A 23,050-nucleotide genomic window follows, 5' to 3' on the forward strand; every position below is an offset into this window, starting at 1 on the left:
TATATCATATTCAAAGTGTTTTAACAAATATATACACTTACAGGTCAATGTACGTTGACTAACAGCAAGTTACAATAAGTATATTTTTACTAAATGGACACTCTGACTGTGACTTAGATATATTTTCGGATGCAACCATGTATTTGAAATACATGTATACACGTGTAATATAATAGCACTTTTTCCTTTATTTCCAATGTCATTTTAACTTAGGATGTAACATGTATTGTCAGTACGTAAATACTGATTGCACATACATATGTAACTATTCCATCTCTTTTTATTATTTAATGGGCCTTTTACAATTATAAGCCATAAATCAGCCATAAATAAGAAATCAAACGCTAAAAATTGGCTGTGATTGATCAATTTTTAGCTTCTGACTTCTGATTTGTAACTAATGTGTTATTGTAGAAGGCCCATAATAAAAAGAGATAGAAGTTACTCATACTTAGCTTTTCATGCAGATATAATATAGACACAGTCTATTAGTGAATATTAGAATTATATTTCATGTGCATTATGATGTGTACACACATTATATTAGGTGTTGGAATTAATTCGTAGTGTTTTACAAGTGATGGGAAGTACTTTCATTAATGTATTTTTTAATGCTCATGTGAAATAAATAACATTCTTTCATTAAAAACGCTACGAATTAATTCCAACACCTAATAAAATATATTTCTAATTCATATTCACATACGTATGTAGCTACTTCATCTCTTTTTATTACGTATAACAAAAAGGTGTACTGATATACTCTTTTTTCTACGTTTAATAAAAAGATATATTTTTTTATGATCAAATATTAGTGATATATATTTTTATATTTTCAATATCAGAATATACAACGAACATAAATCAAAGCTAACGATAGTCAAACACAGATGATCAGACGTAACATCTTAAAAAAAATAATCAAATTACGAATCCTCTGATAAATCCTCATTTTATGTATATATATATTAGGTGTTGAAATTAATTCGTAGCGTTTTACAAGTGATGGGAAGTACTTTCATTAATGTATTTTTTAATGCTCATGTGAAATAAATAACATTCTTTCATTAAAAAACGCTACGAATTAATTCCAACACCTAATACATAAAATACAGATTTTTAATTAATAGATATATCCATACGAAACCGTAATAGCACTTTTTTCTTACATCCAATACCATTTTAGGTTACGATAATATATTATCATAAATGAATATCATAATATATATATATATATATATTAGGTGTTGGAATTAATTCGTAGCGTTTTACAAGAGATGGCACAAGCAGTACACTATTTCATTGTTACCTATAGTTCTGTATACATTGTAAACATCTATCATAGGACGTCATTTGCCGTACATAACCTTTCTTGAAATCATAAATAACAATACTGTATAATTCATTGAATATGTCAAAATTTGTGCCAGATAAAGTGTTTTTGCGGGGAGTTTTGCTTCATTACTTTAATATGAACAAAAGTGCAGCTGAAGCTCATCGTATTTTAGTGGATGTGTATAGTGAACATGCTCTGGCTGAGCAAACGTGTAGGAAGTGGTTTGCACGTTTTAAAGCTGGTGATTTCGACTTGGATGACAAGGAGCGACCTGGTCAGCCGAAAAAATTTGAAGATAACGATTTGCAGGCACTGCTCAATGAAAACTCATGTCAAACACTTAAAGAATTATCTACGTCATTGGAAGTTGACTTCTCAACAATAGGAAAACGTCTTAAAAGTTTGGGCATGATCCAGAAGGAAGGACATTGGGTCCCATATGAATTGAAACCAAGGGATATTGAGAGACGTTTTCTCACGTGCGAACTGCTGCTTCAACGGCAGAAAAGAAAAGGTTTTTTGCATCGGATTGTTACCGGTGACGAAAAGTGGATCCATTATGACAATCCAAAGCGCAGAAAGTCATGGGTTAAGCCCGGCGAACCATCAACATCAGTGGCAAAGCCCAATATCCATGGCTCAAAGCTCCTGCTCTGTATTTGGTGGGATCAGAAGGGTGTCATATACTACGAACTGCTAAAACCGCATGAAACCGTTACTGGAGATCTCTACCGACGGCAACTGATGCGCTTGAGCCGTGCATTGAAGCAAAAACGGTCGGAATACTTCGAAAGACACGATAAAGTCATCTTGCTGCACGACAATGCTCGCCCACACGTTGCAAAACCGGTAAAAACATACCTGGAAACACTTAAATGGGAAGTGCTACCGCACCCGCCGTATTCTCCTGATATTGCACCTAGCGACTACCACTTGTTTCGATCATTAGCTCATAGCTTGTGCGAGCAGAAGTTCACATCTTACGAAGATTGTACAAAATGGTTCGATTCCTGGATTTCATCTAAAGATGAACAGTTCTTCCGACGCGGTATTCATTCACTGCCCGAAAGATGGTCAAAAGTAGTAGAAAGTGATGGGAAGTACTTTCATTAATGTATTTTTTAATGCTCATGTGAAATAAATAACATTCTTTCATTTAAAAAACGCTACGAATTAATTCCAACATCTAATATATTACAGACTTTTAGTACTGGTGATATATATTAGAACACGGCCTACATTGCATGTGTATATAATACAACTAAATATGTATATAATGCAACTAAATTTCTAAGGTCCGATTCTACAAATATAAGATTAACTTCAATTATGTTTATTTTTTTTTCAATTCTAAAATTGGAAAATTTTCTAAAATAAATCTTACATTGTGAAACCGACCCTAATACACGTCCCTGTTAAGATGGTAATGTAGGAAACGGAATAAAAATATCGATAATTAATCGATCGAATTTCCTGCATGATCATATTAACTTCAGAGGGCGTAAGCAGCTTATACATTGGAAATGAAAACCTGTAATATCGACCTTGATCAACTTCGGCCTTCGCTCCAGCATCGCCTTAAGATACGTACTCCATGTACGCAGAGAGCTGCGGTAAACGAAAAATGGTTTATTTACATACTGTAACAATTGATCTTTATCAATTACAACGATTTCTGCGTAGATTTCTTTTTATTCTTTTTTGAGTGCTGTGATCGGCTTGTGTGCAATTGACTCCTGTGCAATTGATATACAACCGGTCACAGAAAGATTGCAACATTTTTTTTCGATAAGTTTCGGAATACAGCTTGCTCACCGAGCGATTGATTTTTATCCATTAGATTTAACCATTAGAAGTGTTGCACACAACAAAAATTCCGCAACAATGACCGTAAGACATAAACATGAGCCAATCATGATATTACTTTAATCTACGTAATCTAAATACGCCGAAAATAGAAATAACAGTAAACTTAAGATTCATATCCTTGTAATAATGTAAATTTCAACTGGTTGAAACTTGCTTTATGGATAAAGATCATGGTACACATCTTCCGTAACAATAATCATAAGATGTACCGTAAAAATCAGCCAATTAAAATTAAGAGTTCAAAAAGTTCTCGACTGTGATTGGCTCATTCTTATTGTATGGTTATTGTTAGGCCGGAATCAGACTATTAGCTGCGTTCGACAATGCAAATCCGAGGCGTCGGAGCCTTATGCTCTTATATTATAGTATATGTTACATACACTGTAGAAAAAGACCACTCAAACGCCAGATTTGCATTGCCGAACGCAGCTTATGCATTAAAGATTAAAGATTGAAATTTCACCAACGAGGACAAAGAAATTTTGGCTCCTTTTGTTCTGATTGGCTAGACTTCAATCTTTCAATCATCTTTCAATCTCATTCTTCAATGCATAGTCTAATTCCGGCCTTACAGAAAGTGTGTGCCATGGCCTTAAATTTACTGCTAATGATTATAATGTATTGTTTGACGGCCTAGTATTACACGTGTACTAGTCCTAGCATCTTCCTTGATCATGTTCCAAAATCATTTCTTCCTTTTCAATTCTTATTCGGCTTTCGGCTTATTCACAACCAGCGTCAATTTTGGGTTTTGGCATTAAACAATTACTATTTCGAATTCTTCGATCTAATCTTTCGAAAGTTCTTCGGTCCCACCCGAAAGATAATGTGTGTAATACACACGCGCAGCTTTCAACGTAGATGGAAGCTGAACTACTGGGCATTTTGAGTGACAGAGTTATCAATCTCACTTTTTTACCAGATATTTTGACGGTAAAAAATATAAAAATCTTTTGATTAACTAGCAATATGTATCAATATATAGTAATGTGATATATTTTTTTACAAGATAGAAGTTACGTCGAATTTTTAAGACAAAGGCTCCCAGATGCTTTCGAAGAAATTCCTTTTCTGCAGAGGACAGTTATGTTTTTTCAACAGGATGGAGCGAGCACCACCGCATGCATACCGAGACGTAATTAATTTTCTAAATGAACGTTTTCCCGGTCGCTGGATAGGCCAATATGGGCCAATCAGATGACCTGCGCGGTACGAAAAATTTTTAATTTAGAAAGGAGAGGAAAATATGAAAAAAGAAATGCATTAATATATATTGTATAATACATATTAATTATTAATAGGACACTTGATTTGACACCGCTGGACTTTTTTTGTTTGGAGTCATTTGAAGAAAATTGTATATGCAACGGAGCTCGCTTCACCTGAAGAAGTTATTGGAAGGATGTAAATAGCTATACAAACTATTGATGAAGCAATGGTTCGACGCATACGAAATTAATTCTTCGTGCGAAAGGCATTGAGGCTCGCGGGGCTCATTTTGAGCAATTACTTTAATAAATCTTTATAAGACCTATTACTAAAAAGCAGTCCTTTTTAGGACTAGAAATTTTCGCACAAACAGTCCTTTTCAGGAACATTAATATTTTAAAACGTTACACACACACATTTCTCATTTGCAAAAATTAATAAAACAGTTTCTCTCTATTTTTTATGAGATAATCTCTGTATAAAATGTTAAATACAAAATTTTGTTTAATGTAAAATTTAATGTAAATTTTGTTTAATTTAAAAAAAAGATGATGTAAAAAATATATTTTTCTTAATTTTTTAACATGCTTCATGTAGTTCTTTTTATTTCTATTTAATTATCTGAATATGTAATTGCCATAATAAATTCATTTTAAAAAATGCATCACTTCATTGTAATTGGACGAAAGCATTCGCAGAAAGATTCAGTAAGTAGTTTGTTTCAAACTCTAAGTGTTAACGCCAAGATTTTTGATAAAGTTCATTACATTTAATGGACAGTTCATTACATTTAAGACTATGTAACTTAGTTTTCAGTCATATCACATATTACTTTCAGTTACTTGCTTGACTACAAGTTTCCATTACATTACTTAAAATTCATTAAGGTATTTCTAACAGTGATAGCTGCGGAGCGCCATGTCAGCTAGAGCGTTATCACTTTCTTACGAATGATAATTTATTAGAACAATTACATATCCAAGTGAGTTCATACTCGAAATGAAAGAAAATATTAAAAAATAGGGAAACATTCCTTTCCTTATAAAAAGATTTACATTTTTTCATAATATTGAACAAAATTTGATTGTAAATTTATTTTTATAAACGATACGACATATAAGATACTTTTTCTAATGTAAAATTCTTAAAAAATAATTGTCTAAAAGGAATAACGATTCTTATTAATGAATTAAAATTATATCGAGACACATTTTTAATTCCGGATAAAGGAATTTGATTTTTATAATATTGTTAAAATCCTAAATAAAAAAATGCATATTGCAAAGAATTTTGATATTTAATAGAATAAAATAATATTCTTAAGCTAATATTAAAGAACTCAAAGCCTTATAATGCTGCCGCATTAAATTTATATTGTGACATAACAATAATTAAATGAATTAAAAATTAAAATTTTATAGGAACATAATTAAAATTATTTTTTATTTCAGTTTAGACAATTTAAATTAACTGAATTACTATTATGTACGAGGCGTAATAAAAGTTCGAAATTATCATATTATGTCAGGATATAATTTTAATTCATAAAATTTTTATTATGCCTTTACATAATTATAATTCATTGAATTATTATTACGTAACAACATAATTATAAACCGGCAGCTAGAAATTTCAATTCTTCAATATTAGCCTTAGAATATTGTTTCCTGCTGTTATAAAATAAAATGATTTGCCATATGCATGTCGTTATTAGCAATTTTAACAATATTAAGACATTAAAATATCTGTACACAAAATTAAAATTATGTTGCGACATAATAATAATTATAAATTTCTGTTATGATATAAATTTAATTTGTATAATTATAATTATGTCGTGACATAGTATTAATTCATTGATTGTTTGAGATCGGTAACTCAAAAAAAAGGTAAGAATTCCTTCGGTCGACCGACAGTAATTGTTATTGAACGCACGCACAAGGCGAGCTCGTGATTTCATCTCGAGCCTGACTTTAAGCCTCATCAAAGTCAGAGATTCATTGTTCTTTAGCCTTTTCAAAACAATTCGGTACACGCAAACAGGCACCGGCAACGGAACATCGAAAGTTCTAGAACAATTCGATTCGCGCACGCGAGCGCCGCGCTCCGACGAATACGTCACGCGCTGTCACCAATCCCGCGTACGGATTTTCTGTCGCGCATGACTGTTACGTTGAACGTCGCTAGAAAAGAATCGAAAGCGCCAATCAATTTTGTACAACCAATGCCACGTGATAATTACGATTGTGGAAAAATTTAATTGGATTTCTCCCAAGAAGAAAGCCCGGACCGGAAACAATAAATGCTTCGATCTCGCCGGTCCTCAGGGCAGATTGCGCAGATTGCTTACATAGCTTACACCGCTTAAACCGTCTACACCGCTTAGAATTCTTGGACTTCTTAGAGTTCTTATTTCTAAAAAAAATTCTTCGAGTTCTTAGAATCATAGTCTCGCTACTATACCGCTTCGTTAAATCGCCGCGCTAACCGCTTAGTGAAATCGCGATAAAACGACTCTTTCCGAGAAAATCGCCGAGATTTTCCATCACCGCGATTCCGAATACAATTTTGGAAAAGGTGACTGCATTTGATATTTTGTTAATCTAATATTTAATTAATTATATTTTTTTGACTCTGTAACTGATTATATTAAAGAAAATTCTTTTATTAAATTAAATGAAACAGAGTTCTCTTCACTGTCGTGCATCACATCACCTTGTGCCGTTCTCTCACTTGAATCTTTCCGCGCGGTGCATTCTCGCACATTTTCTGGTCCTTCGAGCCGGATTTAAACTAGCGAGAAAGACAGTAAGACAAACGCCGCATCACTTTAAAAATTTCACGATCAGCGCTCTCGCTCTGGTTCGCTCTCGCACATTGATAAAGATTGTAATTTTTTTAGACAATTACTTTTTAAGAGTTTTTTTACACCAGTAAAGGAATCTTTTATGCTGTTTTATTAAAAATAAAGCAGCTCACCAAAAAATTCTCTTTAATATTATGAAGAGAAGATAAATCTTTTTTAAGAAAAAAAAATAAAGAAAGAAATCTTTATTTTTTTATAACGCTTTACATATTTTCTTTTGAGCATGAGTTTATTTGGATATCTAATTGTTATAAAAAATTCTTTAAAAGAAAATTCATTATTTCAGAACACTAGATAAAACCATTCGCAAGAAAATTCATTAAAATAATTCATTTTAAATTTAAGTGTTAACGTAAAAGTTTATGAAAAAGAATTGGATTGCTTAAAAAATAATTTAACATAAGACAGAATTCATTCCTTCTGCTTATTCAAATCTCCAAATGTTGATAATGAAAAAGTTTTTATCATTCTTATTTTATATTTTGTTTATATTTTAGAAACTTTTTAAGAAATAACCAGTCATCTGTAATAGATAGTTATATGGAAAACTTTTTATGAGAAAATTAATTAAAAAGTATGAATAAGAAAAAGATAATATTTCTATTCTTTATAAAAGGAGACTTATAGAGTTTTGATTTGCAAAAAAAGATTTTTTAAAATAATTTGTAAGCAAAAAAATTATATTTTTTATGTAATCTATAATTTGCTACGTTGAGAGTTCTCGTATCTCTTGTTAAAATTTTCCTGAAAGAAAATTTTGCTTCTGATAGAAGGAATATGATGTTTAATGCAAAACAAATTTTTCGCATTATTATGATGCGTAAGAATATTGCGCGATAACAGCGGAGTCAGCGGCATAGCGGCGTGGCGGAACGCACACTACTAGGCGTGTGGTTCACGGACGTCCGTTTAAAAGACGGTGCTCATTGGATTAGCTTTACTCGATAATGATTGCTTCATGCAGCACTGTACAAAAAAAATAGCTCAGGAAATTTTGACTCGATTTTAGATCAGAATTAGCGCTATATAATTAGTGTCCGCTTTTTAAGAGACACCCTGTATATCATTATACACATTATATATAATAATATAAAATATTGCATAAAAATGAACATAGAGAATATCTGCATAAAGTAAATAGTAAATGAACTCCTATGAAGTAAATAAACTCCTAGTATGAATAATTTTTCATAATGTGTGTTTACTGACATATTATAGTACATGTACAATTTAACATATTACACGTATAAATATACTATGACATATTGGGTTTGTCTTAATGCCAAAACACTGTCTCCAGATCAGTAATATCTCCATATTTGAGCATAGATAACTTCTATTTCTCTTTTTTGACATAGCAAAAAATAGAGTAGCTACATATACATACACACACACACATATATATATATATATATATATATATATACATATATATATATATATATATATATATATACATATATATATATATATATATATACATCCATATATTGACAATAATACGAGTACACATTATATCTTGATCTAAAATGATATTGGTCATAGGAAAAAATGATACTATGACTGTGTACAGACTGCGAGTACTGAAAATATGTAATATACGTAACTATAAATTTTCAGTATTGACAGTATACATTGACACATGGTCATAATAGCATTTTTCCTTTCGTATAATGTCATTTTAGGTCAGGATGTAACATGTATTAGCAATACATAGATATATTACATATATAATATACGTAACTACTTCATTTTTTGCTACGTTTAATAAAAAGATGTAGAAGTTACTCATGTAATTAAAATATACAGATATTCGTAGCGTGTGTACTTAAATATAATACACATAGCCAATATATTTGTGCGAGAGCGCACCGCGCGGAAAGATTCGAGTGAGAGAACGGCACAAGGTTGATATGATGCACGACAGTAAAGAGAACTCCGTTTCTTTTAATTTAACAAAAGAATTTTCTTTAATATAATCAGTTACAGAGTCAAAAAATATAATTAATTAAATATTAGATTAACGAAATATCAAATGCTGTCACCTTTTCCAAAATGTGTTTGGAATCGCGGTGATGGAAAATCTCGGCGATTTTCTCGACACTTCTCGAAAGATTCGTTTTATCGCGATTTCACTACGCGGTTAGCACGGCGATTTTACGAAGCGATATAGTAGCAAGACTATGACTCTAAGAACTCTAAGAATCTTTCTAAGAACTCTAGCTGTGTAAGCGGTGTAAATTATCTAAGCAATCTGCCCCGCGGACCGGCGAGATCGAAGCATTTATTGCTTCCGGTCCGGGCTTTCTTCTTGGGAGAAATCCAATTAAATTTTGCCACAATCGTAATTATCACGTGGCATTGGTTGTACAAAATTGATTGGCGCTTTCGATTCTTTTCTAGCGACGTTCAACGTAACAGTCACGCGCGACAGACAATCCGTACGCGGGATTGGTGACAGCGCGTGACGTATTCGTCGGAGCGTGGCGCTCGCGTGCGCGAATTGAATTGTTCTAGAACTTTCGATGGTCCGTTGCCGGTGCCTGTTTGCGTGAACCGAATTGTTTTGAAAAGACTAAAGAACAATGAATCTCTTTGACGAGGCTTAATGTCAGGCTCGAGATGAAATCACGAGCTCGCCTTGTGCGTGCGCTCAATAACAATTACTGTCGGTCGACCGAAAGAATTCTTACCTTTTTTTTTCGAATTACCGATCTCAAACAATATTATATAATTATATGCAATATTAACACTTATATGCAATATTATATAATATTGCATGTATGTATACTATAATGTATGAACATACATACGTTACAGATAGAAGTTATTTATGCTAAGCTATTTATGTATTCTTTATGTTTAAGTATGCAATATTAAAATTATATGCATACGTATAAAATATAATGTGTATACATGCACACATAAAATTTAATTGCAATATTTTGTATAAATAAATATAGGGAATATCTGCATAAACACCTCAGCATAAATTACTTCTAGCTCTAATTTGTATAGATATTCACGCATAATACACACACATGCAATATTCTAATTTTGAGAAAAAAACAATTATTATATAGGGGACTTTAAATCTATAAAATATAACTAACATAAATCAAGGCTAATAAAGCTATATAGATATAGACATCGAAAAATATTCAAAAAGATTGTGTCACTCATAAATTGCCAAAGATTAAATGATGTAAAATTTTAATAGATAGAGATCAATCTTTTTGTATTTGTGAACTTTTCGTAATATATCTATATTGCTAAAGAGAACTCCAAAGTGAGTTGAAATGTACAGTAAAGAAATATGAGTTGAAGAAAATGAGTTGAAATGTAAAGAAGATATCATTTATCAAAGGATTCGTAATTTGATTAATTTTTTAAGATGTTACATCTGATCATCTGCGTTTGACTCTCATTAGCTTTGATTTATGTTAGTTGTATGTATATTCTGATATTGAAAATATAAAAGCATATAGCACTAATATCTGTACATTTGACCATAAAAAACATATCTCTTTTTATTAAACGTTGAAAAAAGAGGTAAAATAGACCTTGACGTAGGGAAAAATACTATTACGTATACTGTTATATACTACTAGTATCGAAAATCTAATATATACATAACGTAAACTATGGATTTTCATTACTAACAATACTGATGTATTAGCCATTAGCCATTAGCCATTAATCATTTACTAGAACACAAAAGTTGTAAGTTTTCAAAGAAGTTATTTACTGATATTCAGTCTGATCTTGCATCTGCAGGGTCAGATCAAGATCACATCAATGTTTTTTTAATGAAACATGCTCTTTTTATTATAGACTCTAATACAAAGTTATTATTGATATGTTGACTTATATGGGGATATAAGTTCGAAAAATTCTTGTACTAATACAGAAATAATCCCACAAATATCAAACTGTTATAATTTTAGAAAAGTTTCATCTTTCACAGTATTACTGTTAAAATTTCAGACAGATGTGTTCGTTAGTTTCTTTGTTTTGATCGTGTCAAGCAATCAGCTTTTAATTTCATCATGACGATGCATTCATTCATATTTTTTCAATTGCAGACACAAAATTCTACAAATTGGTTCCGCAATTGTATTTCACCAGATTTGATAATCGAAATGCCTCTGGCAGTAAATTAAAAATAGTCAGCCCTCGATGAACACCTCTGACATTGGATCATAATTAGGCAAAGCATAATTTATTGTTATAACATTTAACCATATTACTTGTATGATAAATAAAAATGATATTTTTACGATTGGCATAAAGATACTGACCTTTCCCATTCTGGCTTTATAGGGTGCCTTCCAATAAGAAATACATATGACTTTTTAACCAATTTTGGCTTTATAGGGTACCTTCTAACAAGAGACACAGTGTGACATGGCATGACACGATGCACCATTACAGTCTTGTTGTTCACCAATGTACAAGTATGAGATAATCACTGTGTTGTATTGAGTGAGTCGCTTGTTAAAAAATACCCATAACCTTCTCTTATCAAAGGCAGACAATTTTCTGCTACTATATTTTTTTTGGTGACACAAAACTCTATATAAATATATATATATATACACACACATATATATATGGATGTGTGCAAAACATTATTTACACTGAATTGACAATAATACTGTTGCGCGGCAACGATACTGTGAACGCGAGTCATATTGGTACAACTGATTGACTCGTATAACGCCGTTGTTTTCTACGCATACAGCGTCACGCAAAACGATATATACATGTATATATACACACATACATACAACAAATTTTCATTTTCTACGTTTTCAACCTAGAAAAAAGATACCTAATCAATACTATGATCACGTTATCTTCTTCTTAGCGACTAATTAAGAAAAGGTTCACCGTATCTGAATCCACGTTATTAAAAACTGTCTATTATCTTTGAAGTTCTATTATTGACACGTCATTTAAGTGCATTCTCCAGGTTTATTCCACTAAAAAAAATACAAACAGATGACCAAATATATGACGCAGTAAAGTAAAATTCTATACATTCTGTGGCACAAAAGCGTATCAGTAACTCTTTAAAAAAAAACCGAATACGAGGTCTGTTCAAAAACTATCGCGAATTTTGTGTTTTTTCAAAAATTATTTATTTATTCTTGAATATCTACCAGGTGTAGAAGTATGAAACCGGAATTTTTTTGTAAAAATTACACGTCTGTTGTTTGAAAATGATAAAAAATTTTTTATTCAAAATAATCTCCATTGCTATTTATACATTTTTCCCACCTCTCCGGCAATGTATGAATGCCACGCCAAAAAAACAGTTCTTCTTTTGAAGCGAACCAGTTATCAAGCTATTTTCGTACATTTTCATACGAATTGAAGTGTTGTTCAGCGAGAGAATGTCCCAGTGATGCGAATAGATGATAATCGGACGGAGCCAAGTCTAGAGAATAAGCCGCATGCGCTAATATCTCCCAACTGAACGCCTCGATCGTTTCCCTGACCCGTTTTGCTGTGTGTGATGGAGCATTATCATGAAGCAAAATGACTTTGTGTTGCCTTTTTCCATATTCCGATTCGTTTTTCACGTAATAATCTATTTAAATCGATCATTTGCTGTCGATAGCGATTAATGTTAACGGTTTCACCAGGTTTTAGCAGCTCATAATAGATTACACCCTTCTAATCCCACCAAATACAGAGCATTGTCTTCTTTCCAAAGCGATTTGGTCTTGCAGTGGATGTCGATGGTTCGTCTGGATTCACCCATGATTTACGACGCTTAGGATTCTCAAAATATATCCATTTTTCATCACCTGTGACGATTCGATGGAGAAATGACTTTCTTTTGTATTTGTCGAGCAGCATTTCACAAGTGGTTTTTCGATTTTCTTGCTGTCTTTCATTCAGTTCATGCGAAACCCATTTTCCTACTTTCTGAATCTTGCCCATAGCTTTCAAACGAATGGAGATGGCTTTCTGCGTTACATTCAATTGATCCGCGAGTTGAGTCTCTTGTTGAGTATCATCTTCATCTAATAAGGCTTGCAATTCGTTGTCTGTGAACTTTTTCGGTGGTTTCCCACGCTCTTCGTTTCTCACGTCAAAATCACCACTTTTGAATTTTTTGAACCACTCGAAACATTGTGTTTTACCAAGAGCATGTTCACCTTAAGCTTCGACAAGCATTCGATGCGATTCTGCAGCAGTTTTTTCAAATGATAACAGAAAACTAATGCTGTCCGCAAATCGTAGTTCGTAGGCACAAAACTCGACATGTTTAAGGTTAGAAAAAAATATACCGGTGTATGGAACTTGGGTTGTTGTATGTTGAAAATCTTCGTCAGCTGTTAGAGAGAGATGATGGCGCTGCAGATGCGGTCTTGTGGTCTTTAAACTGATAGCTAGTGCCATACCAGGTGTATGCATAAGTTTTTTCCGGTTTAACTAAGAGATGGCGCCAGCGAAAAGTACGCTGTGGCGTTGCGAGCGTTAGTCGCGGCGCTGCGAGCGTTAGTTGCGGCGCTGCGAACGTTAGCTGCGGCGCTGCGAGCGTCAGTGGCGGCGCTGCATGCGTCCGTCGCGGCGCTGATACGGTCGTTCTTTCCGTTACTCTCCCCATTCGCTCTCTGGTGTCATGGCGTGCCGCGTGCAGACCTCGTGTAAGTTTCTGCGATAGTCAGTAAGTTAGAACTCGGAAGTTGAGGTTCCGAATTACTTTGTGTATTCCACGAGACCGATACCGATCACTATTCATGTCTGTGATAATTGTTAGCGTTGTCAGATAATTCTTAGAGTGTATTTTCATAGTTCTAGTATTGTAACTCCGCGACACGATGCCGGTATCCGAGCCGTCTTACACGCGCAATCACGTCTCTACTTTCTAATCAACATTTGTATTTAGTATTTAGTTAGTTAGGCATTAAGTGTGTATTAAAACGCCTCATGGCATAAAACCAGAAGCAGTGCTTAGCGCTCCTTCTCAACCTAATTTATTATTCCTTCCTTCTTATTTTTTTTCCCCCTTATCTTTCTAGTTTTCCATTTCAACCTTCTTGTCTTTATAGCAGGTGAATGCATAAGTTTTTTCCGGTTTTTTGGTAAAAAAAAAACACGTAATTTTCAAAGGAAATTAATTTTTTTTTATTCAAAATATTGGCCATCGGCTTCTACACATTTCGCCCATCTTTTCAAGGTAATTTATGAATACCATGCCAGAAAAACTGCTTGTCTTTTGCGGCAAACCATTCGTCGAGTCATTTCCAACTTCCTCGAAATTGCTGAAGTGCTACTCTGCGAGCGCGTGCCCCATTGATGCGAAGAGGTGATAGTCAGATGGCGCCAGGTCTGGGGAGTACGGCGAGTGCGGAAGGATGTCCCATCCAAGCAATTTCAAAGTGTCTTTCACTGGTTTTGCTGTGTGAGACGGCGCATTGTCGTGTAAAATCACTTTGCCATGTCTTCTGGCCCATTCCGGTCGTCTTTCGATTAATGCGTGGTTTAAATTAATCATTGTTGGCGATAGCGTTGTGTATTAACGGTTTCGCCAGGCTTCAAGAGTTCATAATACACAATACCGCTCTGGTCCCACCAGATACAGAGCATGGCCTTCTTGCCGAAGCGATTTGGCCTTGGTGTTGATGGAGCGGCTTCGCCAGGTGAAAGTCGCGATTTTTTCCTCTTCGGGTTTTCAAAATAAATCCATTTTTCGTCACCCGTCACAATTCGATGCAAAAATGATTTCCTTTCGTAGCGTTGAAGCAGCATTTCACAAGTGACTTTGCGATTTTCCATTTGATGTTCATTCAAATTGTGTGGGACCCATTTACCGAATTTATTGATCTTTCCCATTGCTCGTAAACGTCTGCTGATTGTTTCTTGTGATACATGTAATGCTTCTGCTAATTGCCGTTGAGTTTGAGTTGGGTCTTCATCCAATAACTCCTGCAATTGCTCGTCTTCGCATTTTTGTGGTCTACCAGAACGCTCACTGTCTTTAACATTGAAATCACCATTTTTAAATTGTCGAAACCATGTCTCACATGTTCTAATCGATGGAGCGTGTTCACCATATGTTTCTACCAGCAAACGATTACTTTCAACAGCCTTTTTCTTTTGATTAAATAAAAAAAGCAATGCGTGCCGCAAATATTCTTTTTCAGGCACAAAACTCGACATGATCACTGAACGATAAAACAAAGACGCTAGTTTTTGGCAGACTCAACTTGTATGTGTTTGTAGTTAAATGTCAGAAGAACAAAATGGCGTATGTGTCAAATTAATACGCTGCGTACTTTTCGCTGGCGCCATCTCTTAGTTAAACCGGAAAAAACTTATGCATACACCTGGTATGTCGTACTTTATATCTTAGCTTCTTAGAGAGATGATCAATTTCGATTCCAATTGCATTGCCTAATGGATAATCCATCATTTCGACACACATAAGGTATTTATTATAGATTTATTTGTTCTAAACTCATTATACATATACAATGAATGTCGGCAATTTACTCTTTTTTTTTTCTATCATCATTATTATTTCTTATGTGCTTGTCTTATAATATCAAAGATAATTTTTGCCTCTTTCTTTTAATTTTGACTTATTATTTACGACTTGTTTTGTACCTTTCTTTTTATTGTTTGCGACTCGATTTGTACTTTCCTTATTATTTTTATTTACTTCCATCGTTAATTTATTATTATAATTTATACTTGCTAACAGAAACATGTTCGTCCTTATACACACACACGGTTCGGAGGAGCACATTTTTGTCAACTATAATCGTTTGTTTGATTTCCTCTCAATTTGGAGCGAGTTTTATAGTTAATTTTGCGTTGCCGAATGCGAAATTTACTTAATTTCTTATGTTTTTATCTACGTCATAACTCTATTATTAATTACCATTGTTAATTTATTTGTCACATTAATTTATTTGTCACATTGAAAATGATCCAACAAGGATCGAAACGTTTGTTTTGTTCACCTTCTGATTATCAAATTATATTTTACGTTTTTAATTTTATGACATAGTTTTATTTCATTTTTTAACTATTTATACAGTTTGTCAATTTATGTTTTAGGCTCGTAGCCCTTTTTCCTTTTTATTTATTTTGATTTATTGAGTCTTATTATTTTTATAATATAATTAAATAAAACCTTTCTTACCTCTCAATGTATATGCCTGAGATAAGATAATACTTGTGATACTTGTCGTGTGCTTATACGCTTGCACGTGGCCTCAGAACAAAATGTGTAATATGCTTGTGAATGCGATACCTGTGTATCCGGCTCGAAGGACCAATGATAGTGAGAGGGCCTCAATGTCCCCGTTGCGCTATGTGGAGCGCTATTTTCTCTTTGTTGGAGACTTGTGTCTCATACCTTGTGGCTTGCCCGAAGGAATTGGCTGCGCGTGATAAATGATAAAACCTTGCCTTGATATAACATACTTTATTATTTCTAGATTTGCACTCGCGTATACTATCAGGTCAAAGAATAAAATATAGTTTTTGCACCAGTCTTGTACGTTCACCGCAAGAAGATCGCACACGGAAGCATCTCGAAAACCTACAGAGAGAAGCGCGGCGGTTACATACAACATAGTCGCGCGCATGGATTTAGCAACTAATTCTCTCAAGATATTTACTAAAGATAGATTTTGTACATACATTCTTTCTTTGTGCATTTGTTCACGTTCCTCTTTATGTTTTGTATATCGCTTTTCTTTTAATTTCTCTTAGTTTCTTTTTCTCCTTAGTTTCTTTTTTCACCCTTATTTCATTTTTTTTCTTCTTTTATGTCTTTGATAAAAAATTCAAGAACAATTTATACTTTACGTTTTTTAATTGGATCTATAATAAAAATTAATTAATGTTTAAATGAAATGAGATTATATTAATAGTTATTCATAAAAATTAAATTATTTTTATGTTATTTACTTGATGATGAGGGCGAATTAGTTATTGGTTCAGTTGACATTGATGGTGTAAATTGAGCTGGCCCTTTGCTTGACGCTGGAGGAATTACATTCGTCTTCTTTTCAAATATAGAATCCATGATCTTCACACGATCAAATCAAGAAAATTTTAAAAAATGTTAAATTTTTAACAGTAATGGCTAATGTGTTATTTGTTGACAATTAGAATTCCTATTAGTCTACTTGTTTTTAATTAAAAAATGTAAGAAAATGTTTTTTATACATTTTAACATTTTTTTAATATCATTGAAAATCTTCGAAAGGATCTAAATATTACTGTATGGATTTCAAATATTTTGAAATAAAAACACTATGTTAAAAAACATATTTACTGAATAAAATATCCATGAATTGCTACAATTGCCATTTATTTTGATCGGTTATGTTTTTGTATGTTCTTTTTAAACCGGATAGTTTCATCGAGCATTATTGCTCTGTGATGTATTTTTCATTGGAATTTTCAATCATCTTGGATGCAATATCAGACCAAATTATATGATTTCGTTTCATCTTTTCACAAAATTTATGATAAAGCTTCTATTATAGAATGTGAATAGTTCGCTTTAAATTGAAAGCTAACAACCGATGAAACATTGTTTTTCAAGGATGAATAATATATGAACATACAATTATAATATAATAGTATTTTATAATACTATTAAAACTATTATAGTTTTAGCTACTACGTTTCAAGATTGGAAAGGACTTTATTGCACGGTTTATAAAATTGTCTAGTGTACTTGTATAAATTCATATTGAAATATTTAGGTAACAAGATCAACTTTGGTCGATTATAATATTTCATTTACTTAATTAAAATTTATTTATCTAGTTATAGAAATTTTTTTATACGATTTATAGTATATATAACATATGCATACATATATTATTTCTTAATAAAGTTTATTTATAAGCATGTCAAATCAGGAATTTTTTATAAATAAAATTAATAATTAAATTTTATAAGATACACGTAAAACAAAAAAATAAAAAGAATAAAAAAGGGACTAAATTAATAATGTATAATTGTATACATTAAAATATATTTAGAACCGGTATAGCTAATGTCACGAATTTACCGTTGTATCAATAAAATGTTTATAATCGATTACAATAATGAGAATTAACAGAACCATTGCAATTTAATCAATCCTATTATAACTATGATTGTCGTTATTAAGCAATAATTTGATATTGTATCAGTGAACATAGATCGTTTAAACGTACAAAGAAAGTATTTATTTTTATTTAAAGGCTCATTGACCAACAATGTTGATCTTATATTACCTTTAAAAAGATATCATAACTTTTTAACATTAAAGATATGTGAGGAATGAATTCTTTGCAATTAAGATAACTTAGATACCAGTGGTGTACGTCTCTATGCAAACATATTATTTGTTATAACATTACTCTGAAAAACTAACACTATATAAAGATACATAAAATTTCATATTGAATACACTGCCTAAACTCATTTTTGAAAAGAGTATGGGAACGGACAGACTTTATTGTCGCTGATGCTGATCTCTTATAAAAAAGATTCGTCAAAGTGCATTCTTATATACAATATGTGTTATTGCATAATTTAATGTAGGCTTGATGGCAATTACACTGAAAATTCGACGGAAAGATGCTTTTTTTTTCAATCATGGGAAACGTCGTTACTCGATCTAACAATCTCTGTCAAAAGTTACAGTGTTGCCAGATCTTTCCGTCGAATATGGCCAACCCTGTAAACTCGCATATTTGTAAAGCTAAGTAAAATTCCACATTAAATACATCATCCAAAAGAAAAAAATAAATTTAAAAAAATAAAAAAAAGAATAAAAAATAAATGATATATAAAAATAATGAAATAAAAAACGTATGAACGAAAAAGAGCTCTAATACAACTCAGTAATAGTTACCATCGCAGCCAACGCATCAAAAATGTCTGTAAGTATGTTATACTTTAAGTAAGAATTGTATGTTTATGTTACTCTGTGTGAAATTAATAAACAATATTGCTCGTCGATGATGCATTTAAGTCGCAGTATAAAGAACTTGAATTTTGAAACGTTCTTACTCGCAATAATACATGGTGTATCAAGCATAAGACGTAACAGATATATAAACATATCAATGTGTGTGATTCGAAATTTGATGATTACTTAAATTTAAATCTTCCTACATGTCATTGTATGATTCATGATGTTATTGATGGAACATAGAGCGAAGCTCATCCACATAAACGTTGTGAAACATATATTACTCAATATATGTCAACATATACTACTTCAATGTCATAAAATGAATTATGATATCTATATTAAAGTAAGAGACAGTAAATTTATTCAATTTTTGTAAAATTTTGATTATACATTTTATATGTTATGTACTTTTTTAAGGTCTATTTGCATGTTTTCTATTTTCTATAGAGCATCTCATACATTTTCGAAACCTCGCTACATACCTCATATCTTGATGAGGAGATATGTATTGACATTGCGTATAAATTTTTGGATATCGAGATTATCGAGAGAACTACGTTTCAAGAAATTGCGATCAGCGACAATCGAGGCAACCGCACAATCCTACTACATGGAAGGCGTCCATCGAGAAATGTACAGATATTGAGCGATTAATTGATTGTCCCATCATCATCATCATCATCATCATCATCATCATCATCATTACCGATTCAAGATCTGAATGTAGAATTTGTTAAAGTATGTGATACGAAAAACGTAAATTATTATTGCATGATACATGCTTGTACATGAAACCAATAATCGTACTTTCCTTATTTGAACTCGAATAATGTGTCGTACTACAAATTAAGTCAATCTACGCACGGTGTTAATGAAAAATTCAAATATTTTGTATCATTTTTAAGACAAAATTGTATTATTAATAAACATGCTGCAAACACTTTGCACAAAATTTACGATAAAAATTCTTTCTATTATAGAATGTGAACTAGCAGTCCATGGTTAAATTATATTTTGTACATGTTGCATTAAATATTAAATAAATCTATATTAAAAAATGTACATATTTCTTTGAAAATTTATCTTTTTCTTAATCTTCATCATTCCTTCTTCATATCTTCGTGATAATAAATTATTTAATGAGAAAGTGCATCCGGCTGATCGACTTATACCATTAAAATATTATTATTAAAATTGTGCTCGTATCATTATCTATTGTAAAATCGCATCATAAAAGTTATAAAATGAATATCATATATTTTTAATAAAATCGCATGCAAGAGAATATATATCAATAATTTGTGACAACTATACGTCAAAATTATATTAACAATAAATGTGATGTATTAAAAGATTACATGAAATTTATGATGAAACTTTATTCATGGAGTGTGAATTAGTAATGTACGCTTCAGATGAAATTGTATACACTGCATTAAAGTAAGAAATAAATTAATGTTTTATAAAAAAATGTGTAATATGATACTTAAATATTACTGAAGTTATTTTCAGTCTGCTTTTTCCCTACCTCTATTCAGTGCTTTAGAATTATATATGATAAGAAGGCGTTCAATTTTTCCTCAAATATGTTAATCAAATTATTAAAATAAAAATTGAATAATAAGAAATTATAATTCTAATCTCTATTTCTTTCTGGGTTTCCTCCACAATCCTAAAATATTTTTTTCGCTTCCTATTATGACATCATCTGCTTATAACGTAACTTTGAAACCTACACATTCCTGTTTCTTCTTACCGCGAGTGGAAAAGAATTTTCTTTCTCTAAAGTTATTTAGAATTAATTGATAATATGATAGCTATTCAGTAATATGACGTAGTACAATAAATGTTCGATAGCTACTCAATAATATTATAATGGTTCGATAATTAGGAACGCTCAGCTATTTCTATTACATTACATTACTAGAAATATTATTATAATTAGTTGTTAAATTAAATCATTGCTAAGTTATATCATTAAAAAATCGTAAAATAAAGACCATATTTAATAAAAAAAATTGTGAGCAAGGAGAAAAGGAAACGTAAGAGAATATAACGAGAAGAAGAGAGAGCGCGAATACTATGATAAATATAGGACCACAATGGGAGAGAGAGAGAGGAATACTATGGCGCGAATATTATGGCGAATGTAGCACTACAATGGGTGGGACATATATCATTATACGCACTATTTGGCAACATCGCAATGCACCTCGATCTTCAAATTTTATATCATTTGCATACAATTTGGCAACGTCGCAATGTATCAAAATTACATTCATGATGTCATTGCGAAATATATCGTATTAATACGAATGTCCTTAAAAAAATCTTTTACTACACTAACAAAACTTTCGTATATCGGCGCTTGCATTTTTGATCTCTCGCTTGTTTTGGTTGAACAATTCCATATGCATTTCTGAAGAAATGTGATGGACGAAACTTAGAGCTCGGGCAATGTTACTGCATCAGTCGTTCAGAGATTCGCTACTGCAACGCTTTTCGAGCAATTCCATGAGATTTTACATTCTTGTTCAAGATGAAGAGTTTTATAAACAGTAATTTTTTTATTTTATAAATTTTTTTTATACTTTTTCTCTACAGTTTGTTTATCTGTTTTCCTTTTTCCTCTATTTTATATATACAATATATATATATATATATATTACTCTTTTCTGCAGAGCATTTTCTTGTAATAAACCCAGTCATACGCCTTATATATTGGGAAGAAGATTTACACTGACTCCTATAGCTTACAAATATCTGGATGTCGGAATCGTCGTGAGACCTGTTTTTTGTGAAAATTGTAATTGGCGACCAAGGTAACAACATAATCTTGCCTGTGCAATGTGACAGGCTTTCATGGAAAGACGCACGGATATTGAGCAGTTTGTGCAATCAATCGCACCTTTATCATTATCGGTCCAAGATCTAATGATAGAAATCGTAAAAATGCATAATGTGAATGTGATCAAATTAACATTGCGCGAAACGTGTCTGTATATGAAACCGTCAACCATGCTCTTCATGTTCGAACTCAAACATTGCGTCGAGAACGTATACTCTGTGCTGTGCCATACGCATATCGTCAATGGAAAATTTTAATATTTTGTAACACTTTTAGGTAAAAATTATATCAAATAATATCGATAAATATGATGCTGTAGATTTTATAATAAAAAAATTTATAATAAAAAATCAAATGTAAAGTGTGAATTAATAGTTTATGCTTTAGATAATATTAATATAAACAGTGTGAAAAATAAATGTACATTTTATTAATCGGAAGCAAGTGCTTAAAATTCGATTTGAAATTAATTAAATTAAATTAAGTTAAATTAAGCTCCTGCTTATAAATATTGTAAGAACTATATGATAAGAATTATATATTGTAAAATTATGTTATATATTAGATGTAGTAAAAAGAAATCCATTATTTTTACTACATCTAATATAAAAGTAAAAACGCATATTTAAATTATATATCTGAGTGTATCACATTATTTATTCCTTTCTAATTATCGTAGCGCTATCACCCGCCAGCAACTTTACACTCAAGTACTGCTACAGATGGTCACAACCGTATTAAGCATTCTCTCTATTTAAATAAAAAACGTATGATAAAATATATTTACGTGGCAGAAGAACATACAACGGGAGCAACAACGCGACGGGAAAGATGATGAAACATAAGAGGAAAAGAGATGGTAAGTATATGCGGTGAGTGTATCTAAACCTTTGTTACCGATGTATTTTTGGGGTGGGCGGCGACGGCGAGTGACGAAAAAAATATGAGATGCATAGCGAAACATCATCATGT

The 23,050-nt window shown here is 32.0% G+C and overlaps 1 protein-coding gene across 6 annotated transcripts in view; it reads right to left on the reverse strand.

Moving 5' to 3' along the window:
* LOC105148557 (intraflagellar transport protein 81 homolog) overlaps window positions 1-23,050 on the reverse strand; it is a 588,627-nt gene that overhangs the window by 128,643 nt on the left and 436,934 nt on the right. The gene's annotated exons all lie outside the window — the stretch shown is intronic.

Source organism: Acromyrmex echinatior, chromosome 6 (genome assembly GCF_024713525.1).
Source record: "Acromyrmex echinatior isolate Ae372 chromosome 6, ASM2471352v2, whole genome shotgun sequence".
Lineage (NCBI taxonomy): Eukaryota > Metazoa > Arthropoda > Insecta > Hymenoptera > Formicidae > Acromyrmex > Acromyrmex echinatior.